The sequence below is a fragment of the Carassius gibelio genome, chromosome B17, assembly GCF_023724105.1.
Source record: "Carassius gibelio isolate Cgi1373 ecotype wild population from Czech Republic chromosome B17, carGib1.2-hapl.c, whole genome shotgun sequence".
In the NCBI taxonomy this organism is placed as follows: Eukaryota; Metazoa; Chordata; class Actinopteri; order Cypriniformes; family Cyprinidae; genus Carassius; species Carassius gibelio.
In genome coordinates, this window is record NC_068412.1 from 1,349,929 (window position 1) to 1,364,578 (window position 14,650).

At 42.2% G+C, this 14,650-nt stretch overlaps 1 protein-coding gene across 1 annotated transcript in view; it reads right to left on the reverse strand.

The window, feature by feature from the left end:
• Window positions 1-14,650, reverse strand: part of LOC127975855 (uncharacterized) — a 1,007,983-nt gene that overhangs the window by 234,862 nt on the left and 758,471 nt on the right. The window lies entirely within an intron of this gene.

Genomic DNA, 14,650 nt, shown 5'->3' on the forward strand with positions numbered 1-14,650 from the left:
ATGCTTTGAGGTTCCTAGTCAAATGAATATGCAACATACATAGCCTAGTCAAAGTATTATTAAGGTATTATTACATCTTAATATCTTAATATAATACAGGAAGTGCTCTCTCATTTATTAAAATATATATTTTTAAATAATATTTTGAGCCACAAATTCAGAGATTACGAATAATTATACATTTACTGTTATGTCATTAATTCCAAACATTTATCAATAAATCAGAATTTAGAATAAAACCAATTCAATTAAACCAATAACAAAAATTTTCTTTGCACTGCAGAGTTGGTACTCCTTGGAACAAATGTCACACAGCCCTATCATTTCACCATCAAGCAAAAAGCTTGTCACTGCTTCAAAGTACTAGGACACATTTCTTATTACTTACAGTTAGTCACAAACCAGGGTAGAGAAGGATGGTTAGTGATAAGCAGATTGGTTTATTTACAGAATGCAATAATAGTCAAGTCAAGTCTGCTTTATTGTCAATTCTTCCACATGTACAGTACATACATACAGAGAATCGAAATTGCATTACTGTCAGACCCCCGGTGCATACAGATAGCATTAACAGTAGAGCCTAAAAATATAGATCAAATATAAAATATAAGAAACAACTATAAAATAAGGGAATGTATAAAAGACATAATAAAATTAAAAATAAAGTTAAATAAAGAAGTGCAAGGCACATGGCTGTAACAACAATGAGTTTTACATAGTAATTAACTCAAATGATATATAGGGAATTTGAATAATTAATCAGGAATATGATTAATTTAAATCTCAGATGACAGTTACATTAAATTTGATTATGAAAAATATCTCAATTGCCTATAACAATAAATAATCACAGGGCACTGTAACTTACTCATTAATATGTCAATATTACATTCTTCATATCAATTATTGTGATATCTCTTACTGTAAATTACTGCAGATCAAACCGTGGTATGTCCAGCACACCACTGTAGACCTATCAATTTTCAATAAAGTTATCACGCCTTATAATTCAAGGAAAAGTATTCTCTGGCCATGAAAATATTATCCTATCCTTATGATAAATTTAGTTTCTAAATTTAGAGCTTGTAGCTATAGATCAGACACATCTCAGTGACTCGTAATGTGAGTGGGGTGGAGTCCAAGCCAATCGTCAGTATATGGGTTTTTTAATAATTAAACTAGTAATACATCAAACTACAAATCACACAGAGTAAATATGCGTACGACAATACAAACAGTAAGCTTTATACAATACATAACGAATCCAAATAAAAGAGAGAGAAAGAGAGAGAGAGAGAGAGAGAGAGAGAGAGAAAATAGAATGGGATCACATAAGGAGCTCAGGTATGAAAATCATAGTCAGTAACTTTTAGAAGCCAACAACAAATCAGATCATAACAACACTTTAAAGCAGCATTTAAATCTCCATAGAGAAAGTGATACTTGCAAAAGGTGTCCCATGTGAGTGGCGTGAGATCGGCGTCGAGCTTGTGAGCTTTACGCGCTGTTCCCGTTGAAACAGCCATGTGCCATGAAACGGAGGCCATGTGACGCGCATGCACGCTGCGCTTGGCGTGAGCGTGGAGCACGTGGTCCTTTGTTCTGTCCTCGCGCGGTATTTGAAAGGTTCAACAAACATTGTTCCAGAATTCGTCTTCCTTGCGTGGAGAGGCGAATAGTTGAATAAACTTAGTAAAGAAAAGAAAAGAACGAAACGAAACGAAAGCTTCTAAAGGAGCCATTAAAATGGCTTTTTCTCTCAGCCCCTGTGCTGAGGGGGTTGGGCCTATGGCCGCGCGGAAACAACGTTGGAGAGCAGCGTATCCGAGAACGGGGAAGAGGAAGAAGAGAAGGAGGACCTTGTTTGGTCAATTCTTATAGCTTGAAATAGGTCACGCCCCTTTTTCGCGTAAACAGCCAATGAAAGTCCGCGATCTGAAGCGGAGGGAAAAGTTCCTTTGTCTCTGTGGAGACAAACCCCCCCTGGAGATCTAGGCTTGTCCAAATTCCAGGGATTATTCTAGCAAGTTTGTAATTCAGATTACATACATATTCTTACTTTGTTCTAGATAAATGGGTCTGTCAGAGCATGACGATTAGAACAAGACTAAACATAATATATATATGATCAAAACATGAAGTTACATTCCAAATGTATTTAAAGATTTGCTTAACACATGATAACACTGCAGATGTTGGGAAACATCTAAATGTACCAAAAGGGAATATGTAAAACATGTATAAAACATAAAAACAGAAAGTTAATGAATACATTCCATAGAATGCATTGTTCAAAAGAAGCCAGTGATTTGGCTTCTCTCTTGTCCTGTGTGGTCGTAAACTTTTACAACCTGCAAAAGTGGGGGTTGCAGAAACATGGCTCTCTTTGAGAAGGTTGAAGTGAGGAGAGACATTTCCTAAAGTATGAGCTTGCAACTTATACTCTTCACATAACAAGGATTAACCATTTTATGCAATCCATAAACATAATTAAAATACATATTAATAATAAAATGAAAGTAAGGAACTTATACGAAAAGTTCCTTTGTCTCCAGTGTTGGAAGAATTTGGGTTGGGGGTTTTCGTTTCTTCTTTGAAGCTCGCATGGGCATCGTAAATAATTTAAGTCCAGCCAGGCTGGCGCCAGGCCAGGCACTTGGTGCAAAAAAAAGAGTTTCATTTGGAAAATCTGAATTAAACACATGAATCGATGATCTGCATATCCGTTACACAATTCCCCCTTTACGTCAGATGAAGTCCCTGTGTGGACATCATCGGACGGCAATCATCTGGATGGGCAGATGACAGGTGAATCGTGATGGTCATGCAGCAGGTGGGTCATGATGACAGGTGGTTCCTGAAGCTGAGGATTCAGCTTGGTGAGGTTCGGTATTGTCTTTGACCTTGCGTCCCTTTTCCGGGGATTCCATCGGAGACCTCCAGCCACAGTTGTCGTGAGTTTGGCTGTAGAGGTTTGCATCTCGTTGAGTATCCTGTATAGGATGAAGGTCACGCCAAGAGTCAGGGTGGGACCAATGACGGTGGAGATGCACCGTGCAGTGTCGGCAGCAGTCCAGGCTAGGACCGCAGATGACTGGTTCAGAATGGGCTGTCGAGACAGTGCTTGGAGGGCTGTATCGACAGGAGTAATGTCAATGTGTTGGGTGGTACCTTTCAGTACTTGGTCCAGCAGGTTGGCACGGGTGGCGGTGTCATGCTGGTCGTAGGTCAGCATAGCTGAGCGCACAGGAGTGTTGACGAGCCATCTGTTACCCACAATCTCTGCTTGCGTTTCTGTGACTTGTGTACGAGGCTTGGCTTCAGCAGGGCAGCGCGTATCGCTGACCCAGGGTTGCAGCTCGCAGATTCCTTCAGAGATGTGTCTGAGGAAGGGTTTGCTAAGGCAGAGATAATGAATGTTTTTGGTTAAAGTACACATGTGCATGTTTGGGGCCAGGTACAGCTGTGTGTCGCTTTCGTGGTAGGCCACCACATTTGGAATGTGTGTTTTGGTGTGGGTGTTGCTCTTCCACATCCTGACACTGACAATGTCTTTAGGTCTGTAGACTTGGTTTGACTCGCTGATGAGTTGGTTCAGGAGCACGTTCACTTCTCTCTGTTTGGGGTTTACGTGCCGTAGGAAGGCGCTATTCAGAGAGTTGGCCAGGTGTATTTGTAGCAGGTCAGCTGGCATGGTGATGGCGTAAGACAGCACAGTTAACACAAGGCTTAAAGATATCATGTACGGTGGGGTTTTACTCGTGGTTAGGCTGTCATTGGAGGAGCTAACCTCCCACAGCATGGCTGTTGTTAATGCTGTAAACAGCTGAGTCTGGGTAAAGTTCTTCTGGAAGACAGTAAACAGTGGTTTCAAGGAGTTTACAGTCTGGTTCGCTGCATTGACACTGGACATAACAATGTTAAACATTCTGGCGGCAGCAGCAGCGGCTCTAAGCAAAGCTCCCGGGAACTGTTTGGAGCGGTGGTGGTGTCTACCTAACTCCATTTGTGTAACTGTCACTTTCTCATATTGGCTGAACAGGTGTTTGACATCGGCCTCAGTGTGAGTGAGGGAGTCCTCTCTCCATCGGAACCTTGTACAGCTGTATTCGGTTACAGTGCTGGGGTAGTGTGCCCTGTCATCGGTAGTCAGGAGTCTCAGCGGTTTTCTCGGTGGCAGCTGTCCTCTCTTTGGCTGACAGCACGGCACGGCAAACCACAGCATCATCCTGGTACAGATAATAGGGAGAGAGAGAGAGAAAGGGGAGAAAGAAACAAACAAGGCCTGTCTTTGGTTGGACAGGACAGTCTCTTTGCTTCGTGGGCGGTGACTGGGTTTAGCTCGCCCTCGCCCATGTTTTGCCACATCTTGCTGCTGGCATGACGCTTGCTTCAGTGTTTTGTCAGTGGCTCTGGTGCTGCGTGGTGCAGCACATGCTGCGTCATGGAAATATATTGGCATTATCCCCCTTTTGCTCCGTGGCATTACAAGCCCTGGCATTGTGATGTCAGACGGTGCACAACCCACAATATTGTTCTGTGCACGCAGCATGGTTTGTGTATCATGCAGTGGTCTGGGGCTTTGGTTGTCAGTGACTGTAGACTGGTTGCCAGGGTGGATGGAGGGGTCTGAGAGGTGGTAAAGCAAAGTCATTATCAAGGTTTCAGAAGCCCGCATGTCCGCTATGTTGGTCTGTGTAGACAACGGAGCCTGCGTAAGCGATTCTGAGGTAGGCAGTTTAGCTAGTAAAGTTCTTGTGCTGTGTGTAATCACTTCGACCTTGAATGTGGGTGGGTGGGTTGGGAGTGACCACAGAATGTTGTTTAGTGTGCCAGTTTTGGCAAGGGTGTCAGTGTGATCTTTAAAGTCCTCGTCTAGACTTGGTAACTTTGAGTGTCCTTTTACCTTCTTCCAGTACACGATCACATTGTGTGTTTTTGTGATGTTATCACATTGCTGGAACAGGTGTTGGTGTTTGACATGCTTGTTGTTTGCAAGTGTGAGTCCGAGTTCCACACATTCAGGTGAGGATTGGAAGAAACCCAGCGTGTGGTGTAAGGTTTGACCACCTTGCAGGTTGAGCCGAACAGCGACCCCTTTGGTGTAAGCTGGTACCACCGTACCCTGTTTGTTGACTAAGGTACAGAGGCTTGAACTTGGGCCTGTTGTTAGGGCGTTGTACTCATGGCTGGCTGCTGGGGTTCCCGTGACCTCTGTGACCTGACCGTCTGGCTCTGTGGGAGTTCCCATGACCTCTGCGACCTGACAGTCTGGCTCTAGCAACCTGTGTGGCTGGAGAGAAAGAGGTTCTCGCACTTGAGCAAAGTCTTTTAGCTGTTTGAAGTTCAGAAAAGGGTCAAAGTGTTCTAGCAGGTCTTTGTCGATGAGCAATGTATGAGTGTTCATTGGTGGGACATACATGGGATGTATTAGACTCATCGGAACGAATGTCAGGTGAATGGAAACAACCTGTTCAAACTGGATGTCATCCTGTCTGTACACCTGTACATTCAGTTCATAAGTTTGAGGTGTAAGAGTTCGATCTTGTCTCTTAGCTTCAAATTGGAGTCTTTTGAAAAGGTAAGATGAGATCACCGTCAGGTTTAATCCTGTGTCGACCAGGTCTTCCCTGTTGACTCCTTTTCGGCCCACCCCCTTTTTGACAAGGCTGCCCAGGAATGTTGGCATCAGGGCAGGTGTGACGATCGGTGATTGGTGAGGACCGGTCTTGTGTAGCTCGCTGCGAAGGCAGGTAGTCAAAACAGCATTTTTATGGTACCTTGTGTTTGTGGTACCTGGTGTGAGGACCTGTGCTGTCTCGTTCAGTTAGCTGTAACAGTTAGCTCTGTGGTCTGTAGATGACAGGCAGTGTTCTGGGTGCTTGGCTCATCTTTCTTGTGAGTTTTCATGTAAAGAAGAAGCACTTTCAGCACCCTCAGGATCTCTGCTGTCTCAGACGTGGCTGCACTGTGTTGCCCTCTGCTGGCTTGGAATGGTATTGACTCTCTGTAAAAATGCCTGTGACTGTGGTGTTGTAGGGCGCCATCTAGGGTTAACTCCAAGCAGTGCTCAGAGACAGAGACTTTGGGGTATTTCACAGTCTTTTCACAAATAGTCTTTTGCTTGGTGCAAGCTTTGTGGGCTAAGTTCCGTAACTCTTGTGTAGTCCTGTTCCGGGGACACGCTGGGACTCTGAGATGAAAACTCCAACTGGCATGTAGGTTTGGGGGGGAACAGAGTTTTTAAGTTGAAATCCTGTTCCATACCTGGTTCGTTGCATGCTCCGAAGTAGGTGTTTCGTAGCTGACTACAGAAAGTCTGTGGGTTTTCAAATCGGCCCTGTTTGAGGTCCATAGCAATAAGGAGCCCATGATCTGAGTTTGGATCAGAGAATTCAAGAATCAAAGTCTGTAGCAGTTGCTGGTAGTACGCTTTGACAGTCTCTGGTTGACGATCCAGAAAGCAATGCACATCACGGCTGGCCGTGATTTTTAACAGGTACAATGTGTTCACATCTGTCACGTTGGCGACAGTTTGCAAATGAAAGTCAATGGCTTGTAAAGAAGCATGAACATCATGTCCTCCTGCAGGATCTGGAATGAATGTAGAGATGCTTCTGGCTAGCTTGTGAAGTTCTCTGTGAGCAGTGCAGGGTTTGGTGACATGCGTTCTCTGGAAGGGTTCTCTTCCCTCCGTTGTTGACAGATGTTCTTGTAAGCTGGCTGGTGACTTCCTTAGAAGTGAGCTTACATCTCCTTTTCCAGCTCTGGGTTCTTGGCTGAAAGGGTTGGAGTGGCGGCCCGGGAGAAATTTTGTGGTGTGCGTTTCTCCGATCCAGCCACTCTGAAATCTGTGAGATTGTCTCATTTCGGTGTGAACAGTGTCAAGTTCATCTTGGAGCTCATCTCTCTGCAGAGTAAGCTTGTTGAATTTAGCTCGGGCTGCTTGCAAGTGTGTTTTGCAGGCCCAGGTTTTATAGTCTCTTTCTTTCAGTTCAGTCTCTGCTCTGTTTAGGAGAGCGTCGCCTTGCTGGAGTTTTTTTTTTGTTGAGTTCTTTTCTGGCTTCTCTCTCCAGCTGTTCTCTTTGATCTGTGTCGAGGCGAAGATCTTGCAGGGCATTGTGAAGTCTTTCAACTCCTTTCTGTAGCTCTGGATCTGTGTCGTCCTCTTTCTCGCGCTGGTTCTGGGTCTCGAGGAGAAGCTGATCAAGATGACTCTGGGTTGGGGCCTGGTCCTTCCAGGCCTCCTCCGCGATGTTGCTCCGTTCACTGAGCCGTGCCTGGGCGACGAGAATGGGAACTAGGCTTCCGAAGATCCTGGCGAGTTCTCTGTAGTAGTCGCTTTGGTTTGGATCGCGTGCCATCAGTTCATCTAGCTCGGTGTCTAGTTGCTCTGGGTGCTGCAGGTTACTGGCATCCTTGGGCAGGAAGGGGGTCGTCACTGCTTTCAACCATGTCGAGAGGTTGCCCCCGTGGACTGCTGGACTGGATGCCTGGAACATCCTGATTCTCTGTCGGCGAGAGAAGCACAGCACACACACACAAAAAGACCAATGCAAGTTCGTTCTACGTTTAACGAGCTATATTCATACGGGCTGTGCCGTTTATGAGAATTTTGGGGCTGACTGATGCAAACAGTCAGACAGTTAAGTAGCCAATTAACTTGGGTCAACGAAGGACCTGAAATGGAGATTTGACAGGCAGTAGCCTAGCGGGTCGTGTGATGACACCGGCTGCTGGTGGTCGCTCTACTATTTAACTTCGTTGGTGGCTCCCAGGTTGCTGTCTCTATGTGAAATGAAAGAAACAAATCACAACAGAACAGAGGGTAGAAAAAGATCAAAGTGAAACAACACTTGAAATGGGATGAAAACAATAGAAACACAATGTGTTAGTGAGAATAAGGAGGCCTGAGCCTACTGCTAGGTTTTAAGATAGGGCCAACAGGTGAGTGGGCTATCTGGGTAGGAAACCTAGAAATATGGTGTGGCTTAAAGAAGCAAAAGGGTCAGAACACTTAAAATATATCCGGGGGAATATCTAATATTCTGTGGCTTATAATAAGTGGATAGGTTTTATCACTTTTGGTTCACCTGGTTGAATTGAAGTCATTCAGGTGGGAACCAGTGGCTTGGTCAACCTCCCCGGTGCTCCCCAAACACTGAACCGCAGTGTCCCGGTCCTCCGTTACTCTGGCGTGTCGCAGGACAGCACGGCTTGTGACTTTTAGCACAACCTTTGGAGTGCCAAAATTGCTGATGTCTCTTGAGACAAGAGGGACCGAGTTTCACTCGCAGCCAGTATCGGTAACACCGGTCGGGCAGCCTTGCTCACTGGAAACCTGAGATGACTGTCCAATCACCAAGGGAGTTCTACAATCAAATACACAAAGGATGAACAAAGGAAACTTAAAGTTAATTAAGGTTTGGTTTGTTTAACATCAATTGAGTAACTATATATGTAGAGAGGAAAGGTAACAGCTTTACCTAATAATAATAAAACAAAACAAATGAATTATCATAATAATGGTAATTATCAAAATAACCTAAGTCAAAAGAGAGAAGAAAAATAATAACATCAAATTAAAAGACAGGAATGAAACAAGGGAGAAGGAGTAGCTGGTTTTCACCACAAGGGGGGGAAGTACTGCTTCTCTGTCTTTAACCTGCTGAGCAGAAAACTTAATTCAAATTAAAAATTCAAAACTGGTTTAAATCAAAATTTAAAATAAGCATGTATGAATTAAAAGGAAAATCTGAATAATATCCTATAATAACCATTGATAGCTTGTAAGTTATCATTAATGATCATGAAATGAATCAAACAGTGTGAGATTAACCAAGGAGGGTAGAAGTGGACATGCAATTCAAACAGAATGGAAAAGACAAAGGTCTGTTAGTCGATTTAACAGGAGACTGCCACTAGATGGCTTACCTTCTAAGTGGGTCAAACCGTAGTTGACCTGACACATCTAGATTTCCACTATTAAACAATTACATTTTAATTCAAATCATGTTTGAACTAAACTCAAAGTAAATGTAAACAGTCAAAGGCAGGGAACATTCTTTTGTTTCCCTGTAATAATATTCGCACGAGCAAAGCTGTAAATGCAAATAATTATCGAGAATTTAGACATCCAATTCAAATATACATCACAGGGGATTATAAATTAGCAATCAGAGCGCATTATCTGAAATGGCCACAGGTTGGCAGCTTTGCACTCATGCAAGCTGGAATCAGAAAGCAGGGCGTACCCTGAAATTTCTAACCCACGCGTTCCTCCTGGTGTTTAGATAGAGGAATTACAATTTCAATATGACTTAGAAATTATCTGATCGTTTGTCAGGCTGATTTTCTGCATCAAAAATCACAAGTAACAAACCAAAGGTTTTAATCTCTGAGGTGCTATATTAACATAGGTTGAAGAAGGATCCGTTCACTTCCAAAACACAATTGTAATAAAAACAGGAATTTTCCAACTGTTGACTCCAATAAACATTTATCAAAATAGCACTTATGATTTAAATGTTTTAGGTTTAAAAATCGGGTAGCTAAGCCAATTTTAGACCAGGAGTTTTTATCGTTTTATTTTTGAATATTACTGTGGTTTACCACGAATTCAATAAGCAAGGCCTTTTTAACTGAATCAGAGGAACATCGCTCAGGTTCAGATTTACATGTTGCAACTATTAAAAGATTTCTTTATCTTTTAATTATTCATATTAAAATGTTTTCACTGTAAAAAGATTTTGGTCTTTCTTAACAGGATACTTTTAACATTATACTGCAGTTTACTTTCATCAAAAATAACAGTGACTATACTGTTAAGTTTCTACAAATACCTAGCGCTGACTGACCAGCTTTTTGCCTCAGTCAGTTGAGTGAGTTTGCGTCTTGCGACTTATCTCACCAGTAACGTTACATAATTTCATAGCGCACGTGCAGAAATTATTAAAAACCATATACATAGATTGATTGCTCACAAAACGAAGTTTGAAATGCCCGCGTTTCCTCCACCATAAAATGTAACAACAATGAGTTTTACATAGTAATTAACTCAAATGATATATAGGGAATTTGAATAATTAATCAGGAATTTGATTAATTTATATCTCAGATGACAGTTACATTAAATTTGATTGATTATGAAAAATAGCTCAATTGCCTATAACAATAAATAATCACAGGGCACTGTAACTTACTCATTAATATGTCAATATTACATTCTTCATATCAATTATTGTGATATCTCTTACTGTAAATTACTGCAAATCAAACCGTGGTATGTCCAGCAAACCACTGTAGACCTATCAATTTTCAATAAAGTTATCACACCTTATAATTCAAGGAAAAGTATTCTCTGGCCATGAAAATATTATCCTATCCTTATGATAAATTTAGTTTCTAAATTTAGAGCTTGTAGCTATAGATCAGACACATCTCAGTGACTCGTAATGTGAGTGGGGTGGAGTCCAAGCCAATCGTCAGTATATGGGTTTTTAATAATTAAACTAGTAATACATCAAACTACAAATCACACAGAGTAAATATGCGTACGACAATACAAACGGTAAGCTTTATACAATACATAACGAATCCAAATAAAAGAGAGAGAGAGAGAGAGAGAGAGAGAGAGAGAGAGAGAAAATAGAATGAGATCACATAAGGAGCTCAGGTATGAAAATCATAGTCAGTAACTTTTGGAAGCCAACAACAAATCAGATCATAACAACACTTTAAACCAGCATTTAAATCTCCATAGAGAAAGTGATACTTGCAAAAGTGTCCCATGTGCGTGGCGTGTGCCGGAGGCCACGTGACGCGCGTGCACCAGAGATGGGACCAAGTCTCACATGTGCAAGTCTCAAGTAAGTCTCAAGTCTTAACCTTCAAGTCTCAAGTAAGTCCCAAGTATTTTTTTCTTGGGCAAGTCAAGTCAAGTCAAGTCACAAGCTATGTCAAGTCAAGTCAAGTCAAGTCCTGTAGTAGGTCAAGTCAAGTCCAAGTCAAGTTACTTATTGTTTTAATTTCACTTGCAGAATCTGATCTTAATTAAGTTAAAAGACAAGATATACGTAACTGTCTGTAAATTAAAATAATTTGGATTTGCATTGTAAATACTCATGTTCAGTAAAATACATCATGGAATCAAACAAAATTGTAACTTCATAAAATTATTTATTTTCACTTCTGCCAACAGTGTTTGAAATCTTTTAAATTTTCAACATTGAGTCCATAAAACAAATAACTGCTTAACATCCAACAGACTCCTCTCTGAAAACCTCCCTTTACATACAACATTAAACTTTGTTACATTTCTCTCGCTCTGTCTCACACACACACACACACACACACACACACACTCACGCACTCTCTCTCATACACACAGACTTTCTCTCACACACACACACTCTCTCTCTCTCTCTCTCACACACACACACAAACACTCACTGACTCTCGCTCTCACTCACACACACTCTCTCTAACACACACACACACACTTTCTCTCACACGCTCACTCACACTCTCTCTCTCTCTCTCTCTCACACACACACACACACAAAGACTCACTCACTCTCTCTCTCACACACACACTCTCACACTCTCTCCCTCACACACACACACTCTTTCTCTCAAACCCTCACTCACACACTCTCTCTCTCACACTCACACACACTCTCTCTCTCTCTCTCAGACACACACACAAACACTCACTCAAAATGTACTTATATTTTCAACATTGAGTCCATAAATCAAATAACTGCTTAACATCCAACAGACTCCTCTCTGAACACCTCCCTTTACATACAACATTAAACTTTGTTACATTTCTCTCACTCATTCTCTCTCTCACACACACACACACACACACACACACACACACACACTCTCTCACACACTCTCTCTTTCACAATCGCACTTTCTCTCACACACACACACACACACACACACACACACTCTCTCTCTCTCTCTCACACACACACACACACACACACTCTCTCTCTCACACACTCTCTCTTTCACAATCGCACTTTCTCTCACACACACACACACACACTCTCTCTCTCTCTCTCACACACACACAAAACACTCACTCACTCTTGCTCACTTACACTCTCTGTCTCTCACACACTCTCTCACACTCACACTCACACACACACATCCATAAGTCATTACCTCTTTTACAAGGTATTGCACTTGCAAAATATAAGATTTGAGAGGGTCTTGTCTGCAAGCCGAGCACGATGTGGCCTCATGATGATCCCACCATGACTGAAGACCCTTTCAACTGGGGCACTTGAAGCCGGCACTGAAAAAGCTCTCATTGCAACCGGAAAAAGTGCAGGGAGGATACCCCTGTTTGCATCCCAGAAGGACAGACAAGCTTGCCCACAACAAAGACCAAAATAGTTATTTAGTTGTGTCTCTGGGTTGGTGGCTGTGTCCTGCTTGCGGCGTTTTCTATACTCTGAGAATAAGCCAGTGCTCTCTTCCTCCTGGTTTTCATTTTCAGCCTCTTGGAATCCAGGACTCTGGGATGTTGTGTCAGGTCGCACCTCACGTAGAATCAGATCTTATAAAAACAAAGACAAAAAAGTTAATTTAATTTAAAGGACAAGTCTGAAACCATGATTGTTAGAAAGTGAACTACCTCATTCATTATTTCACAGCTCAGTTTGATATGCTTGCAAAATCAGCTCTAAAGATGTATTATATTATTTATACAACTGTTATGAATTAAATTTCCATAATTTGATAATGGTGACATGCCTAACTGTATATCATGTAAAAAAAAAAAATCACTGACCTTTCACCATGTCAACAATGTCATTCTTTATGTCATCGGTGACAAGCACATCATGCTGAAGCCACATCATGGAGAAAGCTGGGTCCAGGACAGCTGATCTGATGTAGAGTGGGTCAGCAAATGGCAGCTCTTCTCCTGATGCTGCTGATAACATTTTCAGATTAACAAAGATCCCCCGGAATCTTTTCTTGAGAGAGCATTGCAGGTTATGGATCATGCTTCTCAGAAAGCGCACTTGCTGTTTGAGTTTTTCCAAATGGTGGTTTAGTGACAATACACAGGGGAGGACAGAGCTGACCGTCACAATCTTCTCTCCCTGAGTAAGATCGGTGGCCTCGGCAAATGGCTGTAGCACATCACAAAGCTCCTTCATCAGATTCCACTCCCTAATTGAGAAGACCAGCTCACTGTGGCCTGTGTCCTGAGCAACACTGCACAGTTCCTGATGACTGAATGAGAGCACTGCCTTGACTTGGCGGAGAGTTGAATTCCACCGTGTATTCACAGCAGCAGGTATCCCTCGCTGCCCAAACTTATCTTCAAAAGCATCTTTAAAGGTGCTGGATGTATGCAGGAGAGAGCTCAGTTTGGAGCATTTTGCAAAGGTACTGTTCATGATCCGTGCATCTTTGAGACCATCACCAACAGTTAACTGCAGCGTATGGGCAAAGCATTGCTGACGTTTAGGACTTCCTCTGTTGATCATGCGGTCCACAGTCTCCCATTCACCTCTGGAGAGGTCTTCCCACAACTCTGCATCATCCAGATTGTCGTCATCAGTTACTTCACCATCTTGCTCTTTTGGAAAACACACTGTAAATGCTCGCTTCATATTAGCAGCATTGTCACAAATAACAAAGTCAAGTTTTTGTCTGATGTCATATTCATCACATATGGAATCAAAGGCTTCTGATATCCGTTCTCCTGTGTGAGTTCCTTTGAATCTGTTGCAGGCAAGCAAGTATGATTTCAGCTGAACTCCCTCAGATGTTGCCAAAACATGGCCAGTGACTCCCAAAAAGCCACGCATTCTCCTGTCTGACCAAATATCCACTGTAACTGATACATGGTCTGCACTAGCAAGAAGCACTTTTATTTTCTCTTTAGTCTCTGCAACAAGAGATTCTATCTTTGAAGTTATTGTCCTACGACAGGCAGGCTGGTACTTGGAGTCAACCACAGACATGAAGTGTCTGAAATGTCCATTCTCAGTGATTGAAAGAGGCATGCTACATCCTATCACCAGGTCTCTTAGAATGGCATTTGTTATGGCCTTCTGTCTTGGATGATTAGTTGAATAGGCTTCCTGAGGACGAGACTGGAGGAACTGGGAAATCGCAGGCTGTGTAGCATCAGTGCAGGCGTTTCTTGCCCTTTCATACTCTGCATATCTGTGAAACAGATGCAAAAACAAGAATGGGATGTACTGTATGATCGGGCAGACATGAAAACATGATATACGGTTAAAAAAAATAGTTGTTTGAGGCTTTTTGTAGTTTTTATTTACTATAATGCTTAGCATCAAAATCTTCCAGACATGGCCCTTCTACACTGATTCTTATTAGTGGACAATGCTACTTCAGTGTATGTTCCTGGTTAAGACTCAAGACATTCTCAACAGAGTGATGAATCGATGAGTCACTATAGAAACGGGCGCTAAGAAAAAGCATGCCAACTGTTTCTTTCTTCTTTTGTTCATTAGTTGTTTACATGCTTAGTGCATATCACCACCTAATTGAATGCTGTGCAATCATTTTTATTTTTTTCCATTTAATCTTTAATCCTTGAAAATGTGAATTAAATAATTAGCATAAAACAAACAATATAAGTCATATCAGATAT